Genomic DNA, 15,574 nt, shown 5'->3' on the forward strand with positions numbered 1-15,574 from the left:
TAAATTTAGAATATTTTTTACTTAATAATACACAGACAATTACTTTTAATATTCACCCATTTTCATATTGCTTCAAAATAATCCATTTCCTACGGTGGGGGCTCGCCCACCTAAGGAGAGCACATTTACTGAGAATTTTTTTTAAAGTTGCTGCAGCCCAGATCCCTGTCTGCACTCAGTGAGCATGTTAATGAAGTTTCTAGTATCTCTAAGGAAAACGTACAAGTACAACCTTTACATGTGGCCTACGGGGGAAAAAAAAGCAAAAACTAAGAAGAGTAAAGTCACCTCAGTGTCAGGCTTGCATAAATTCTTGCAGTATACAGCTGCAGGAAAATGTTTGTGACCCTTTAGAGAGTTTTCTGTATTGCATACATGACTCCTAATATCAACAAAGAGAAACCAATGAAACAAATGAGTCAAAAATATTTGATTTGAACAGTGGTTCAGTTTTCCAAGTTGTGGGACCCACCAGACTGCCACACCCTTTCCTTCTGATCCCTCTGAAAAAAAAAAAACCCCACATTTGTCGCTTTTTCCCAACACGAGTTACTCCCGTTTATTTTATCCATGACTGAAAAATGTTATCGGCAGGACTTACTTTAAAGACTGAAATTTAGAGGACATAACAAAGATGCACGATGCACTCACTGAACGATGTTTTTAATCAAAAAGCAAATGCTCTGCAGGTCATCAAAAAGGGCTAAAGGGATATGAGTGTGTTTGATGAACGGGCGGCTAATAAAGGAGCAGGAAAACTACACACATCGCTTTTACTGTTTATAACGCGCCCGCTCAGAGGACGGTGCTTTACGCTGGTAATTGTCATTTACTTTTTCATTACTGCTTTAAAGCTTTTAACCATTGGCTGTGGCATTTCTTTACACCGGCTGTTTTTAGCCATTGTTAGAAAAATGTGTTCAGCTCTAAAGGCTTGAGAAGTAGAATGTGTGTGTTGTAGATGTGTGTGTATTGGGTCTTGTTCTGAGCGTCTTTATGACAGCATGATATGAACTGTAAATAAAATGAGCAGCGAAGAACACAGAAGGACCTTGTTGGTGTTAGATCACTGTACTGCACATCAGCGAGAAGAACAATTCTGCTGTTAGAAAATACCTGCCTTTTTTTTTTCTTCTTGTAAGCGAACTTGCCAAAAATAAATAAACAAAAAATAGTCATTTAAGTGTCTCCCAGTGTCATTTTCATACATTCACAATTCACTGACATGGCTTTACAACAGGTCTAGCAGCTGCCGTAATCACAAAACAGACACCAGCACCTTTGTTGTGGAAATAATGTACATATGCCACAAGCCTGAGGAGTAATAATTTTAACACTGTGCTTTTTATGCTTGATGTGCCTCTGTGAAGTCTGGGTACAGGTCTGGTGGTGATAAAGCTGAACTGTGACAGCCCAACAAAGCAGCTCTCTGCTGTGTATTCACATCACTGCTGATGTGGGTGGCAAATTCGGACAGTTTGGAATTGAAGAATTACTTTTCTAAACTGTATCACCTGCCAAGTGCCAGAACAGTACTGAGAAATCAACTCAGAGAAAATCGAAACATCTTCTTTTGAGATCTGTAAAATGAAATGCCTGGAAAAAAAATGATTTGGGTTTTTTTCGGTTTTTTGTCATTGGTTTAAGCCACTGAATAACTAACTAAATAAACTCTGGACACAGTCATAAACATGAACGGTTCTCTGAATAAGGACATAATAAATTTCACTTACATTACAATCACACTGTTACAGTTTGTGTATAAGAAGTAAACTGGCAGAAACAGTTAGAGCCTACCTCACCAACTCTATTTGATCAGCAACAAAAATATGGTGCCAAGTCACGTGAGGCACAGGAAGCATATTGAGCTGTAGCTGAATGCATTTGCACGGACCAGTAATGTCCTAATCTTTATTTTGTCGTTTTTTTCCCCCTGTGGTATTGAATATTGTCCTTTATCCAATTCAGGGTCATGGTTGGGCTGTCTATCCCAGCCTATCCCAGCTGTCATAGGGCATGAGGCGTGGTACACCCTATACAGGTCTATCAAACACAGCGTTCACATCTACAGTCACTTAATCTGACATGCATGTCTGTGGACTGTGGGGGGAAGCCAGAGACAAGCACAGGGACAACATACGAACTCCACACAGAAAGAAAAAATTGATAGAAATTGCATACACAACCAGTTTCAGGCTCGATAAAGTCATTGTATTGCTTTTTTTTTTTTTTTTACCTCAAATTAAATTATGCAGATGCACTGATGACATAAACGCCACATAAAGACGGTCTGGAGTGACCATTAAAATATGGGCAGATTTATTTTGCATTTATTATCCCATCTTTTCTTTCTCTTTCTTTCTTTCTTTCTTTCTTGAAACTTAATGTCCTTGGTTTAAATAAATGAAGCAGCTGATTGCACTTTGATACAATGACTAAATAATCTCATTTATCTGAATCACAGACATCTGGTCTGATAAACAAACGGTGCTTTTCTGGAATGCCTAATTATTTCATTTGAGAACTAGATGAGATTTTGAATACCTGCACTCCGCAACATCTGTACTTCTCTCCAAACTTAGCTTCTCCATATGAAAATGATGGGTTTTTTTTTTTCCCTAGCTGTGAGAATGCTCATTAGGAGATTGCTTCTTCTTGGTATACAAATTTTGAAAAAGTACTTAAGAAACTTCAATGAGCCACAAAATGAAAGTAATGATAATGAATTGAGATGACACATCAGAATTTCCTTATTTAACAATTGGAAAACATCCACTGAACAACTTGTGTCAGCATCTTACCATTATGCTCAGTATCTGTTTTGCAGCTAAGAAAATATTCATTTGAAATACTTTTCTACGGGGGGGGGGGTCTTGTTACGTAACCCTGACTGATTAGGTTAATTCAGAAACATTTATATTCATGTCAAACCAAGGAAACTGTGGATTCTGGTGCCAAAATCTTTGTCTTTGTACGCTTTTGCACCATCGAGGTGTCCTTGAGTTGGCTCCTTCTTTGGCTAATTTCTACAGATTCAGCCGGAGTTTTTAATCTAAGCTTGCAAGCAGATGTGCCAACAGAGAACAATGGAAACATACCTCTGAGGAACAAATGAATGCAATTAGAGTACTTGTTCAGTAATTTTAAACACCTTTGAACATTATTATTATTATTATTACAGTGTTTACATTTTCAAGCAAGACTTATATATATTAATATTTGCTATTTGTATTGTATGTATACAGTATGTATATGTGTATATGTGACAGCTGAAACAACTCCATGAGATATATGAAAGGTACAGCTAATAAGTGGCCCTGTGTGAGAGTTATTATGCTATTCCCACTGCACAAAATGTCATTGAAAAGACACTGAAAGGAGACACATAAACAACGTTGATGTGGCGAATAACTGGAAGGTAAAAAAGCCATCATCATAGGTCACTGAGAAGACGTCTGCAAATTGTGTCCCTTTGAGTCTAATTGGGGTTGAAAAAGAGAAAAGGACACAATTTGTCCCAAACACCTCACAGTTGCCATTGTATCACTGTCCGACTACATGAACACAACCATTTCATTACCCAAAAAAAGTTCCATTAAAAAAAATATTCTTTGCCGTTTTGACACAAAGGCTGGGGGTGATGCACATTTAAACAGATTCTAGCCTTGATGGCTGTGTATCATTTAGACATTCATGTAGACCTTTAATCAAAAGAAAACTGTTCAGTGGATTCACATGAATTAATAAATTACTGAAATAGGGCTGAATTCACACCTTTGTAACAGCCTGAAAAAAAAAGCCTTTTCACTTTTCAACCAAATTTAGACCTAAAAGGACGCCTGACTGACTGAAGAGATCAAGCCCACAAAACAACATCCATGAATATCTGGTGCTTTTGGAAGATTTCAATCAAACCTTATTTTCACTATATTGCAATATATTTGATCACAACTTCTGTTATACTCGGTGAGTTAGTTTACCTCCATTAAACAAGAACTTATTTCTTCAGCGGTTAAAAATGAGAGTGAAAAACCACCAAAATGATTAAACGCTTTAAGCAATTTAGTATCAAACTTGCTGAAGTTTGACTAGTAGGTTGGCCAATAGTTAAAACTGACTAGAACTGAGACGGTGCCAAGCCCAAGCTGAGTTCAAACCCTTTAAAGGTCAATCCAGAGCTACAAATTATACAAGTGTGCGCACCCGACAGCGTGGCTCATAGTAACAATAAAACTCACCTTTGTGTCAGATTTGTTCAGCACATCTCAAACCTTTGGACTGTATGAATAGACGCAACAAATGCTTAGCTATTCAGTCAAAATGTCACTGTAGATGCCAGGACCAATTTCCAAAAGAAGCATAATTCACTGTGTCTCATGTTTGCCTTTTTTAAATAAGAATAAATAAAAGATCAGTTTAAATAAATCAGAAATTCCTAATATGATCTCACTATTTTACCATCATTAACAACTTTTATCCTCTTTTCCCACTCAAAATAGCGCAGTTCTTTGAACATAATCAACACACACTGTGATGATTTATAATGGAGATTACAAACCATTCTAATGCCTGATTCGGCGTGCGAGGCCTTTTATATGAAATCTTGTGTGTAATTGCTATTTGGAAGATCTTGTGTAATGCAAATCATGGTATAATGCCACATGAAAATACAACTTTTCACAGGGCAGTGCGTGAGCTGAGACCTGTTTTCCTTGCGTAAACATTTAAAGGGATGTAAAAAGAAAAAGATAATTAAGGAGAATGTTTACAAAACTGCAATATGTAACTGCTGCAGTCCAAGATAAGCCATTTGGTTTCCGTCAGCGTCTTCCTACCCACAGAAACAAACTCAGTCAATCGATAAAAAGCGACACATTGTTTTGGGTATATTTGTTGCATTCGTTTGAGTCATACCAGCTGCTCTGCTGCATCCTTTCATCTTGATTCAAACAAAACAGCAACACCCTGTGGGGAGCACAGTTTTTATCAAGTGCTTACACTAAATCAGCGAGGACCGCTGTCTCTCACACAACAGCCACACCCAGAGGAGCACAATATCCCTCTGAGTGCTTGTGTGGCTCTTTGCTAAAAAGCAAGCCCACTTTCAAGAGAGGTGTATCATCAAGAAGAATCGCAAAGCTGGCTTCATCCCAAGATTGCTTGAAAGAAGATGTTTGCAGGCCTTATATAAGTACGTTTAATAATGCAACGTTCCCAGTGCTTAGATCCCCCCCCCCCCCCCCCCCCCCCCCCCACTGAAGTTGGTTGCTGTGTGGCGTTGCTCTTATTAAGCACTCAATTAAAGCCATTCCCAAGGAGAGGCAGTGCGCAACAATGTTTGAACTAGGAAGCATTGCTGGCGCAGACAGTCTGTGAAGAGTCACCCCAGAGGAGTACGGTGCCTTGAAACCGGAGCCCTAGAAGTGACAGATCATCATAAAGCATCGCCAAACCAGGGAAATTATTCTAATATGACTGGATTACAAATAGGGCATTTACAGAACCAATGAGGCCGAATAAATGGAGCAGGAGCATAAGCCGTGTCACGGAGCCTTCTTGGAAGATTTTGTAAAATTAAATTATCAAGAATGAACACAGAGATGGGACGGTTAACGTTAATGAAGAGCTCTGCTTTGTACTCAAGTGTGCTTAGTCCTACAACTAAGGGCTCACGGCACACGCTCACAGAAGTGTGCGTGCAGTTGTACGAAAGGTGATGGTGGTGTGTGTTTTGGTGTGTAAAAACACACCAAAGACTTATTCATGAATTTGCTTTGGCTAAAATCAGCGGTGGGTGGCAGATTTTACATGTAAGTGCATGCGGATGAAATGAAACAGCATGTGGTGTGCAGGAAAACCTCAAACTGAAGGCGACTCATTTAGAGACGCTGCTTTGGGGGAGGTTTTTTTTTTTTTTTTTTTTTTGGCAATAATTGATTTTTTTTTTGTTGTTTTTTTAAAGAAGAACAAAATGCACAAAACTGTGCGAGCTAGCCTCACTTTGAGCTCCGCCTTTTCTTTCATTCTGTGCTGACTACAGCGCTTTCACTTTCCCGAAGTGAAAACAGAATTCATCTTTTCAGTATCTGCTCGATGGTGCGCTCACACTCCTGGAATTGAGCCTAATCAGAACTCTCGTACCTTTTTAAGAGTTTGGCTGAGAAATAAACATGTAATTTTCCAGGATGTTGTTTGAAAGGCAAGAGTTTTTTTTTTGTTTTGTTTTTTCGCAGCTCTGCTTGTCAAACAACTCTATTATTCCAAACAAGCAATGCATGGCATACATAAAACCACACGGCGCTGTGGTAAAGTGGTATCAGGGGCCTATCAGGGGTTTCCATTATGGTGCCGTGGAAAATCTCACGGTGCTGTTTGCTTTGAAAATCCAGCCGAGTGAATCTGAAAAGCAGCCATGCTAAACAACTGACACCAGGCATTTGTTTTTATTTGCTATTTGTTACTGTGTATACATGCAAAGAGCGAGTTTAATCTGATCAGCAGGGCAGCTGCAAGTAGCTGGAACAAATATTACGCTGTCTATTAGAAAGAGGCCAAACGACTGAAACTCAGCAGCACTGGTTCTCAAAATGGAAAAGTCAGGACCCCATTAAGGATTCTGCTCCACTAAATTATAACTTTTTTTTTTTTTTGTATTACAGCTTCAGCTGACAATTATTAAATTTAGTGCTCATCTGCAGCTTATTTTGAGGTTTATTTGCTCTATGAAATCTAAGAAAAATAAGAGAAGATGATACCTGAGAATTTTCTGCATTGTTGCAGGAGACTCAAGCAGGTAACTGATAATCAAAATAGTAATTTTCTGTAGACTGATTAACTCACTCCACAGCGTATGTTAGCACATCAAAGACCTCAAAATATAAGTAAGAGAAGGCTACTGCTACAGTGGCTACAGCTTTGAAATAAAGGCTGGAAAATACAACTCTGCAGAACTTAGAAGTCGTGTTTTGCATCGTGTTCATCAACAGCAATACGTCACTACAGACTCATAGCAACAGATGTAAGAGGTGTAAGCGAAGTGTAGGAGCAAGCAACAAGTCTCATTACGCTTGACCTAACTAACTCCCACCCAGCTTCTGCCTCTTAGAGAGACTCCAGCAGATGTAACGTCAGTACTTCCAGGACGTGCTGTGACAAAAAGAAGTCAGCATGAAGAGATCACCAACATATCTTGCACACATCCAGACCCACACATTCTCTTTGTCTTCTCTTCCCTCGGCTAGTTTTCCTGAAGAGGCATGAAATAAAAATGACCTTGATGACACATTTCTTTCTTGATACTTTCCTGAGGAAACCGTGCAATAAAATTTTTATGGCAGGGTTCTAAATGCACCTATCCCGGGGTATTTTTAATGTCACTTCTGCGCCCTGTCAGTCCTGACAGACTTGTTGGCTTCCATGCCACCGCCAACCATTAAAGTCTGGACTGCCTTGGCCGCATCAAGCAAACCATATCAGTCAAACGCAGCAATTATCATTAACATTTGTGTATCATGAGCCAAAGCCAAACGGGCTGCTAATCGTGCTTCAGTTTGCCTCTGCATAATTATGCATCTTTTGTATGAAAGGTTTTTGGTCATTTGGTAGTTAAATTACATGCACAATCTACCCCCTTCCATCCACAGCCCATTTTTAACTATCTTAAATATTTATGCTCAGATCTCAAGAGAGTCTCTGCTCTCTTGTTTTGGGGTTTTGAGGCGATATCGTGCACTGCTGTTCAAGAAATAAGACCGAGCTGAGGAGTAATGCTCAATCCTGAACCCTTTTGAAGTGAAGTATTTCTCCTTTTCTCGCTGCTGACCTTTAGAATAAGTTCAGCTCTTGTCAAATGCTATGCAACAGATTACACACAGGGAGCCACTGGAGCTGCTCCGTAAGACATAAAACCTAATGCTGAATGAACAATGTAGGTACGCCAGGCAGATTGATGCTCATGTGCAGCACATGGGCTGCCACTGCCTGGTGTTATAATTACACTGACACATTTCCTCCTCAGTGTGCCCGGCTTATTTTCATGTTTTGGGGGATAGAAAACTCTAATAGAATCCCTTTCAGTTATCATTTAGAGAAGCAGTTTCAGTCTGGCATGTCGGATGTGCTGAAAACGCACAGATGCTCACATCTATTAGACATATTAAACTAGGCTTATATGGCATTTGCTGGCCGTTAGACTTTCAGGCCCAGCACAGGCGAGCCACAGACAGCTTATGTACTGACTGACAGATGCACTGATTGACACCATTAGAGTAGTGATACAGTGACATGAAGGCTGATTCACTCTGATCTGCATCATGAGACAACAAAGTGCACAGATGAAAGAAATCAGACTGAAAACATCAGGGTTTGTGGTCACTTTTCTTGAAATCCTAAAGGTGCGTCAATTAAAGTGGGTGTACCTGCCCCTATTCAAAGCTGATTCTAAGAAGATGTATACATGCTGTATTAGCAGAAGAAGTCCAAGAAGTCCTTAATTTCGCTGTATTTAGTACTTAGACGGATTCCTGGGGCCGCCGTAGGTGGTCAGCAGCAGCAGCAGCAGCAGCGGAGGCGGCGGCGTAATCAGCAAAATCCGCAGGGATTATTGAAGGGAGGGTCAACGCTGGAGGATTACTAAACATCTGCACTGATCGGAGAGGCGCTCACACACACTCGCAGATTACTTTTGCTTCCACCATGATAGTCCCACAACAAAGTAGACAGGCAAATGAGATCAGCACAGGGTGAAATTCAGAGAAGGCAAATCCCGCCCGCTGCATCCTGTAACACTGCGTTAAGATTTGAATGTAATCTGGGGAAAGTTGGGTCGTAGACTGGGATCTGTTTGTTTCTGAGCTGCCGCTGACAGCTCAGCAGCTGAGCTGACGGAGATTTAACTTGACAAATGCTGAAGTAACCATGTGAAAAAGAATACACTACTACTTGTAGTATTACTATTACTACTACTACCACCACCACCACTACTACTACTACTACTACTACTACTGCTACTACTTCTATTAATCATAATCTTACCTTTCCTCGCAGAAGTAATATGTCCAAAGAATTCACGGCCACAGATTAATCCGTATTTTGTTACTAAACAAAAGTGTGCACACAGACATCACTGTCGAGTCGCGGCGACGCTCCCGGCCAAAAATAGCCTCTCCGTCTGACTTGTGCGCAAAAGACGCTGCTCCCTTCTTTTGTGTATCACTACATTCATAAGCTGCGCTGCGCTGCTCTCATCTGTGCGGCACTACTGTGTCTCCATCCCTGCCCCTCTCTCTCTCTCTCTCTCTCTCTCTGTCTCTGAGTGTCAGTAGCACAAGTAGCTGACGGCGTGGCGTCTCGCGGGCTGCATATTGGAAAGTGAAGCCTCAGTGTGCTGCTCGCTCACTCCGATGCGTCAAGTCTCCCCTCCCTCCCTTCCTCCCTACTCGAACCGTGCTGGAACGGAACGGAACGCACGCACACGCGGTGGAGTAGAAAGCCAAAAAAAAAAAAAAAAAAAAAAGGAAGAGAAAAGGGAGAGAGCGCGCTGTCTTCTCTGTCTCCCCTACCGACCAGCCTCCTCACCGTTTCGGCCATCCAAGCGGAACAGACACCGTCTCCCCCCTACTACTACTACTTTTTTCTCACCTTCTCCCACTCTTCCTCCTGTTGGGATGCCCAGGGAGTCTGGCTTGTCGATGGATAGAATGGGGAACGTTTTGACCTCCTTGTTATACTCTGGTAAACAGCCCATATAATACTTGTTAGTACCAATAAACAAAGGACGTATTAACTTTCTTCTAAATATTCTCTAATTATACATCGAGGTCACTATTTCTGTGGGGGGGGGGTCTCTTTTATTTGCCTCAAGTGATGTCATTTGGGTCAGCAGGGTTGAAGGAAGACAATACCACAAGGCTTTTTTTTTTCTTTCTCCACTTAAGGCTTAAAGTTCCAGGCTGCATTAGTTTTTATTTGCATGACTATATTGAAGTCCTGGATGCAGTGACACTCATCCATGTAGCCAGAATTCCCCGTTGACCATTCCCGATTCAATAAAAGGTCCTGGGTTCAAATCTCCTGCGTGGGTTCTCTCAGGTACTATGATTTCCTCCCACAGTTAGTGGGGTTAGATTAACCCTGAATTAGATAAGCAGAAGAAAATGCTTGGATGGGACTTTAATCTGCTTTAAAGTCATAATTTTGTCACAGCATTATCACTCCCAGTCCTCATCTTTGGCACCTACTGTATCACTAGCATTTCAGAACAATGTCTTTTGAAATGTGTACTTTATTAGGTGCACCTGCTGTACAGATTTTCTCAGTCCCTTTGGTGCAGTTTTCACTACTCTTAATGCAGTTCTCGAATCCGAAATGCATTTCCCCACCCATGTTAGTCTTTTCTCATTGTTTTTCTACACACTGCAATTGTTTCTACACATTCTTCACTGCTAAAGACATTTGTTTTTGGGCCACAGCCACCTCCTAAATGGTTTGCACGTTTGTCAGTCAGAACTCAAGATTTCTCACTTTCCTGAATACTTTGCAGCATTAATATTTTCTATCAGATTACTTCAAACTTATATTAGGGAGCGAGTAAACATTTTGTCCTCAAAGGTGATGTTAGAAGCAGGAAAAATGGGCAAGTGTAAGGATTTCAGTGAGTTTGACAAGGGCCAAATTGTGATAGCTAGGCGACCGGGTCAGAGCATCTCCAAAATTGCAAATTGCCAAAAGGTTAATGCTGGTTCTAATAGAAAGATGTCAGAATACACAATGCATCACAGTTTGTTGTGTATGGGGCTTTATGCTGCCCATGCTGACCCCTGTCACCCACCAAAAGCACCAACAATGAGCATGTGGGCATCAGAACTGGACCACGGAGCAATGGAAGAAAGTGGCCCGGATGCACTATGGGAAGAAGGCAAGTCAGCCAAGGCAATGTGATGCTTTGGGCAATGTTCTGCTGGAAAATCTTGGGTCCTGCCTTCCATCTGGATGCTACTTTGACACGTACCCCCTACCTCAGCATAGTTAGAGACCATGTACACCCTTTCATGGAAACGTCATTCCCTGATGGCTGTGGCCTCTGCCAGCAGGATAATGCGCCCTGCCACAAAGCAAAAATGGTTCAGGAATGGTTTGAGGAGCACAACAAGTTTGAGGTGTTGACTTGGCCTCCAAATGCCCCAGATCTCAATCCAATCAAGCATCTGTGGGACGTGCTGGACAAACAAGTCTGATCCATGGAGGTCCCACCTCGCAGCTTACAGGACTTAAAGGATCTGTTGCTGACATCTTGGTGCAGATACCACAGCACACCTTCATGGGTCTAGTGGAGTCCATGCCACCTGCATATATAAAATTTGTGTGTGTGTGTTTTAGACAAAAACTGCTACTGAGCTTATGGACATTTTGAAAATTAATCAGTTTCATGAAGACAATGCATTTCAAACCATAAATGAGGTAACTGTGAGAGTGTACAACGTATAGAGATTGATATGACCTCGATCTGAAGTGCCACAGGTACAATATGTGTCTACAGTAATTCCACATAATTTAAAACCACCCACTGATCTCATTACAGCGATTGAGGAACATGCAGGAAGTGTAGTTTTCTCACCGGTTCCATCTGCCAATCAGTTATTACTCCCCCTCAAGCTGGAAGAAATTCCTCCCCCATCATTCATGTTTTTCTGTGACCACTTAAAAAAAAAAAAGAAGCTCCCTCCAATTGAGCTGGATTGCCTGAAAAGGATCAATATTAGCTGCTTTTATTGATAAGCAGTGCAGGGAGTATGAGGTCAAATGGGTCCACAACCCCCCAATCCCCAGCTTAATCAATAAACTGGTTCTATATACACCTGTACATCTTGTGGTATTCACTATTTCGATTCTATACACACACGGAGGTGTGGTGTGTGTCAACTCTGAACCACAGACATTTACATAATCACACAGCCTGTCAGAGCTAAAGAAGTGCAGAGTATCAGCAGGAAATCTAAGTGTTCCTGAAGGAAAGTCTCACTGAGGTTTAGCTTAAGATGTGCCAAAAGCTTTAAAGGATGATACCCAGCAGCTTTGACAGGTCATTTCCATACTGCATCATTTCTGCCTTAAATGGAGTTCAGAGTGAAATTCTGACCATCCTTCAGCTGGATTTAGAGAAATAAATACAAGGTTATTGTTTGCTTGTCTCTAGTTTTTGAAACTTAGCAGACGTTAATGTTAACCTCCACGCCTGAAACATTTCACCCGAGGCTAAAGTATAAACCTGATATACCCCCACTGTCCATCTTTCAGCAGGCTTAAAATCCAAAACCGGTCCCAAAGAAGTGTCACAGCACAAACCCTGCACAAAATTACGAATGCACACTAAGTAAAAGAAGCAATAAAAACACCCAAATCTCATTTGGCAGCTCCATGCTTATTTCAGAGGTGTGACTTTGTAGGGAAGTTGTCTCACTGTACCATAATTTATTCCCCAAGGAAAGTGCATTTATAACGATTTCACCTCCCTCATTTACTAGGCCTGTAATAAATATATTTATGGCTCCCTGGGTTTTTAGGCACCACATAGAGCCGCAACACATTTTGTTAATAGTTCAGGGCTTCAAAGAGCCTGGAGACTGTGCATTTATGTGAAAAGATTTATAAAAGCGTGGAGCGACATGCCAGCGCCTCTACAGGCCACAACAACAAAGACCAAAACCAAAAAGAATCCAGACTCCCTATCCTGTCATTTCGCCATGATCAGAAAGTCATTGCCCACCACCTTTTAATTTTTTTGGATTTAGGACTTTGTGAGACACAGAGGTGGTTTGTCATAGGTGAATTTCCAAAAACTATATGCTTTTCCTTTAAGTGTGGAATAGCTGCTGCTTCTTTCCAACTACTCGGGGAAAAATAACCTGCTGCACCTGCGGTTCTCACCACTCGTCTAGAACCATTGGTTATTTTCTGCCCTCCGGCTTCCCTGGTGCATAATGAGCTCATTACGGAGGTCAATCACCCGTCTTCATCCACCCATCATGAGTTTAAGCATGCTGACATTTGCTAGCCAGCACCAGGCACTAAGTACAGTTTAGCTGGAGGAAAGGTGTCTAGTTTTGTTGGCACTTGGGCTTAAAACAAAGTGTTGGACAAATAAGGAATGGGGAAGAGATCAGCAGCATGAATACACTTTCACTGGAATTGCTGAAACATTTGGCTCAGACTCTGGACATTATAAATAGAAGAAGCTACATTCAGCTGCTCCCTTACTCACACGGGGTCACCGCAGCGGGGAGCTCTGCGTGTTTCAGGGCATTTCATGACAGTTGTTATATTCTAGGGATCTCCTAGTTTCCACAAAAGTGGGAAACTATGTGACCAACTGAAATTTCCATTTATTGAGGCACATGGCTACAGGGCAACTTAGAAGGCCGTCTCTGCCCACAATTCTAAATCTTTAAATTACAATCTAATGAGCTCTAGAAGAATTTAACGTTGTGTTAGACTGGCCAGTAGTGGCTGTTTTAAAGGAGGAGCCTCCTGGCAGAGAAGATGTGCAGACCAATCAGGTGTTTAATCACCAACAGTGAAACATGTCACAAAACATGGGGGTTAACGGCCATTTATAGACTGCCACTGATTGACCCACAAACCATTCCTTTCTGCAGCGCAGTTCAATCAAGAAAAGTAATTTAAAAAACAAACATCTATCACATGCATTTGTTTTTATTAACATTAGCACAACCCTGTTAAGTCAAGTCAATTTTGGCTTTATTTAAAATAGTTACATGGTAACACATCAGACTACACTATTATTGCCAGTCAAATTAGGAATTAATCATCCTCTCTTTAATGACCACAGGGTGTCCCTGTAACCAGGGTGTTTTAGCTTGAACACCTCAGGAAGGAGTCACAAAAACTGCTCATCTCGCCCGTCCCCCTGTCCTCCTGCCTGTGACCCAGTATGCCGTGCTGAAGGATGCTGCTCTGTGTCCTTCACTGTTACTGTGTGTCATTTATATTTATAAAAAAAAAAAAGGTCTGATATGGTCATTGTGAATTTAATGACAAGTGGCCCTAAATATGAAAAGCCAAAAAATCAACTGCTGCTGTATTATCTGAGGTAAAAAACAAATAAGTAAAAAAATAAAAAATGCAGCAGTAGTTGGTTAAAACAAAACAAATTATGGTGCAACTATGCCACATGTCATATTTAATTGGCATAATTTTAAAATGCAGCTACAAAGCGAGGATGTTTAATTTCGTTAAATACCTTTTGCCTCGTCTCCTCTGTCCTCCGGTCGTTCCCTCGCCTGCAGTGGGAGGGACTAAGATGCGAAGAGTGCAATTTGGGAAATGAGAAAGAGGGAAAGTTAAGAAACTCATCAAGCTCTGCATTTCATTAACCTGGATCTGAGCACAAATCTTCCAGTAAATCACTTCAAAGATTGCACAATTAAAATTATTTCCTACTGGCAAAACCAAACCTGAAAAACTAATCTGTATTTTTATTCCCAGGAGAAGCTTTCACCAGTGGCGGCTATTGCAGCAGTGGCAAAATTAATGTAGATAAAAGCTTTTACTTATCACCCGTGTGTCTATAAAAACACTGAGAAGAACTTTAAAGTCCATACGTTGTCATAATAAATATGTCAATGCAAATGTCTTGAGACAAATAAGAAGAAGTCTTTAAGTTAGAAATTTGACTTCCTCACAGTCAAAAATATATAAAATTCAGGTGGTTTACAGGATTCCTCAAATGGATAGCTCCAGAGGGACACAGACTTGGGGGTAGTGGGGGATGGGGTCGGGGATCTTGTGAAGTGGTTACAATTTAACAATGTGCAGATCTGACGGTTTTCCAATGGGAAACTAAGATGGCCTTTATTCCAGGATCCATTAAGTTTTCATGCTTCCCTGTTACAGTTGTCCTTTGATAAGCCTGTGTTTCCTTTGCACTGCTTATTTCTTAATGAATTCACTGCTGCATCATAGTTAGACAGGATTAGGAAGCCAGAATAATTTGAATATTTCTTAATTTTCATGTTTTAAAAAAATGTGAGAAAAGGTTCTCACAGCAGTCTGTGTAGTTCAGGATTCAGCAGCTTGTAGAACCACCTGTTGCTGCTATAAGTCGAAGTAATTATTTTCTGTTTGACTTTTCCAGTCTCTCAAATCATTTTGGAGGAATTTTGAAGTGTTGGATTTTACAACTTTGTTTCTGTTTATTGAAGTTTCATTCATTTATGTACTCCTGGGAAGATTGTGACATTGTGTTAACACACACCTGAGTGCTCCAGGCAGCACCTGGTTTCTACTTACCCTCTTAATTCCTCTTGAAGCAGAAAGTAGAAGTAGTAGTAGAAGAAGTAGAAGTAGTAGAAGTAGTAGAAGTAGTAGAAGTAGTAGTAGTAGTAGTAGTAGTATTAGTATTAGTAGTAGTAGAAGAAGAAGAAGAAGAAGAAGAAGAAGAAGAAGCTTTATTGTCGTTGTACAAGAAATACAACAAAACTTGGGTGGTAACTTTCTTCAATCACTGCTGCTGAGTAATATATAAAATATAAGCAGAATATAAATAAATCAAAGAATC

General features: G+C 40.7%; 1 protein-coding gene across 1 annotated transcript in view; it reads right to left on the minus strand.

The window, feature by feature from the left end:
• The window catches only part of cntn4 (contactin 4), a 173,623-nt gene extending 164,148 nt beyond the window's left edge, over window positions 1-9,475 (minus strand). Inside the window, exon 1 of the mRNA XM_030729479.1 lies at window positions 9,034-9,475. The gene's annotated coding sequence lies outside the window, so the exon portion shown is untranslated. The remainder of the gene's footprint in view (window positions 1-9,033) is intronic.
• Window positions 9,476-15,574: the final 6,099 nt, after the last annotated feature.

Source organism: Archocentrus centrarchus, chromosome 5 (assembly GCF_007364275.1).
Source record: "Archocentrus centrarchus isolate MPI-CPG fArcCen1 chromosome 5, fArcCen1, whole genome shotgun sequence".
NCBI classification, from domain to species: Eukaryota; Metazoa; Chordata; class Actinopteri; order Cichliformes; family Cichlidae; genus Archocentrus; species Archocentrus centrarchus.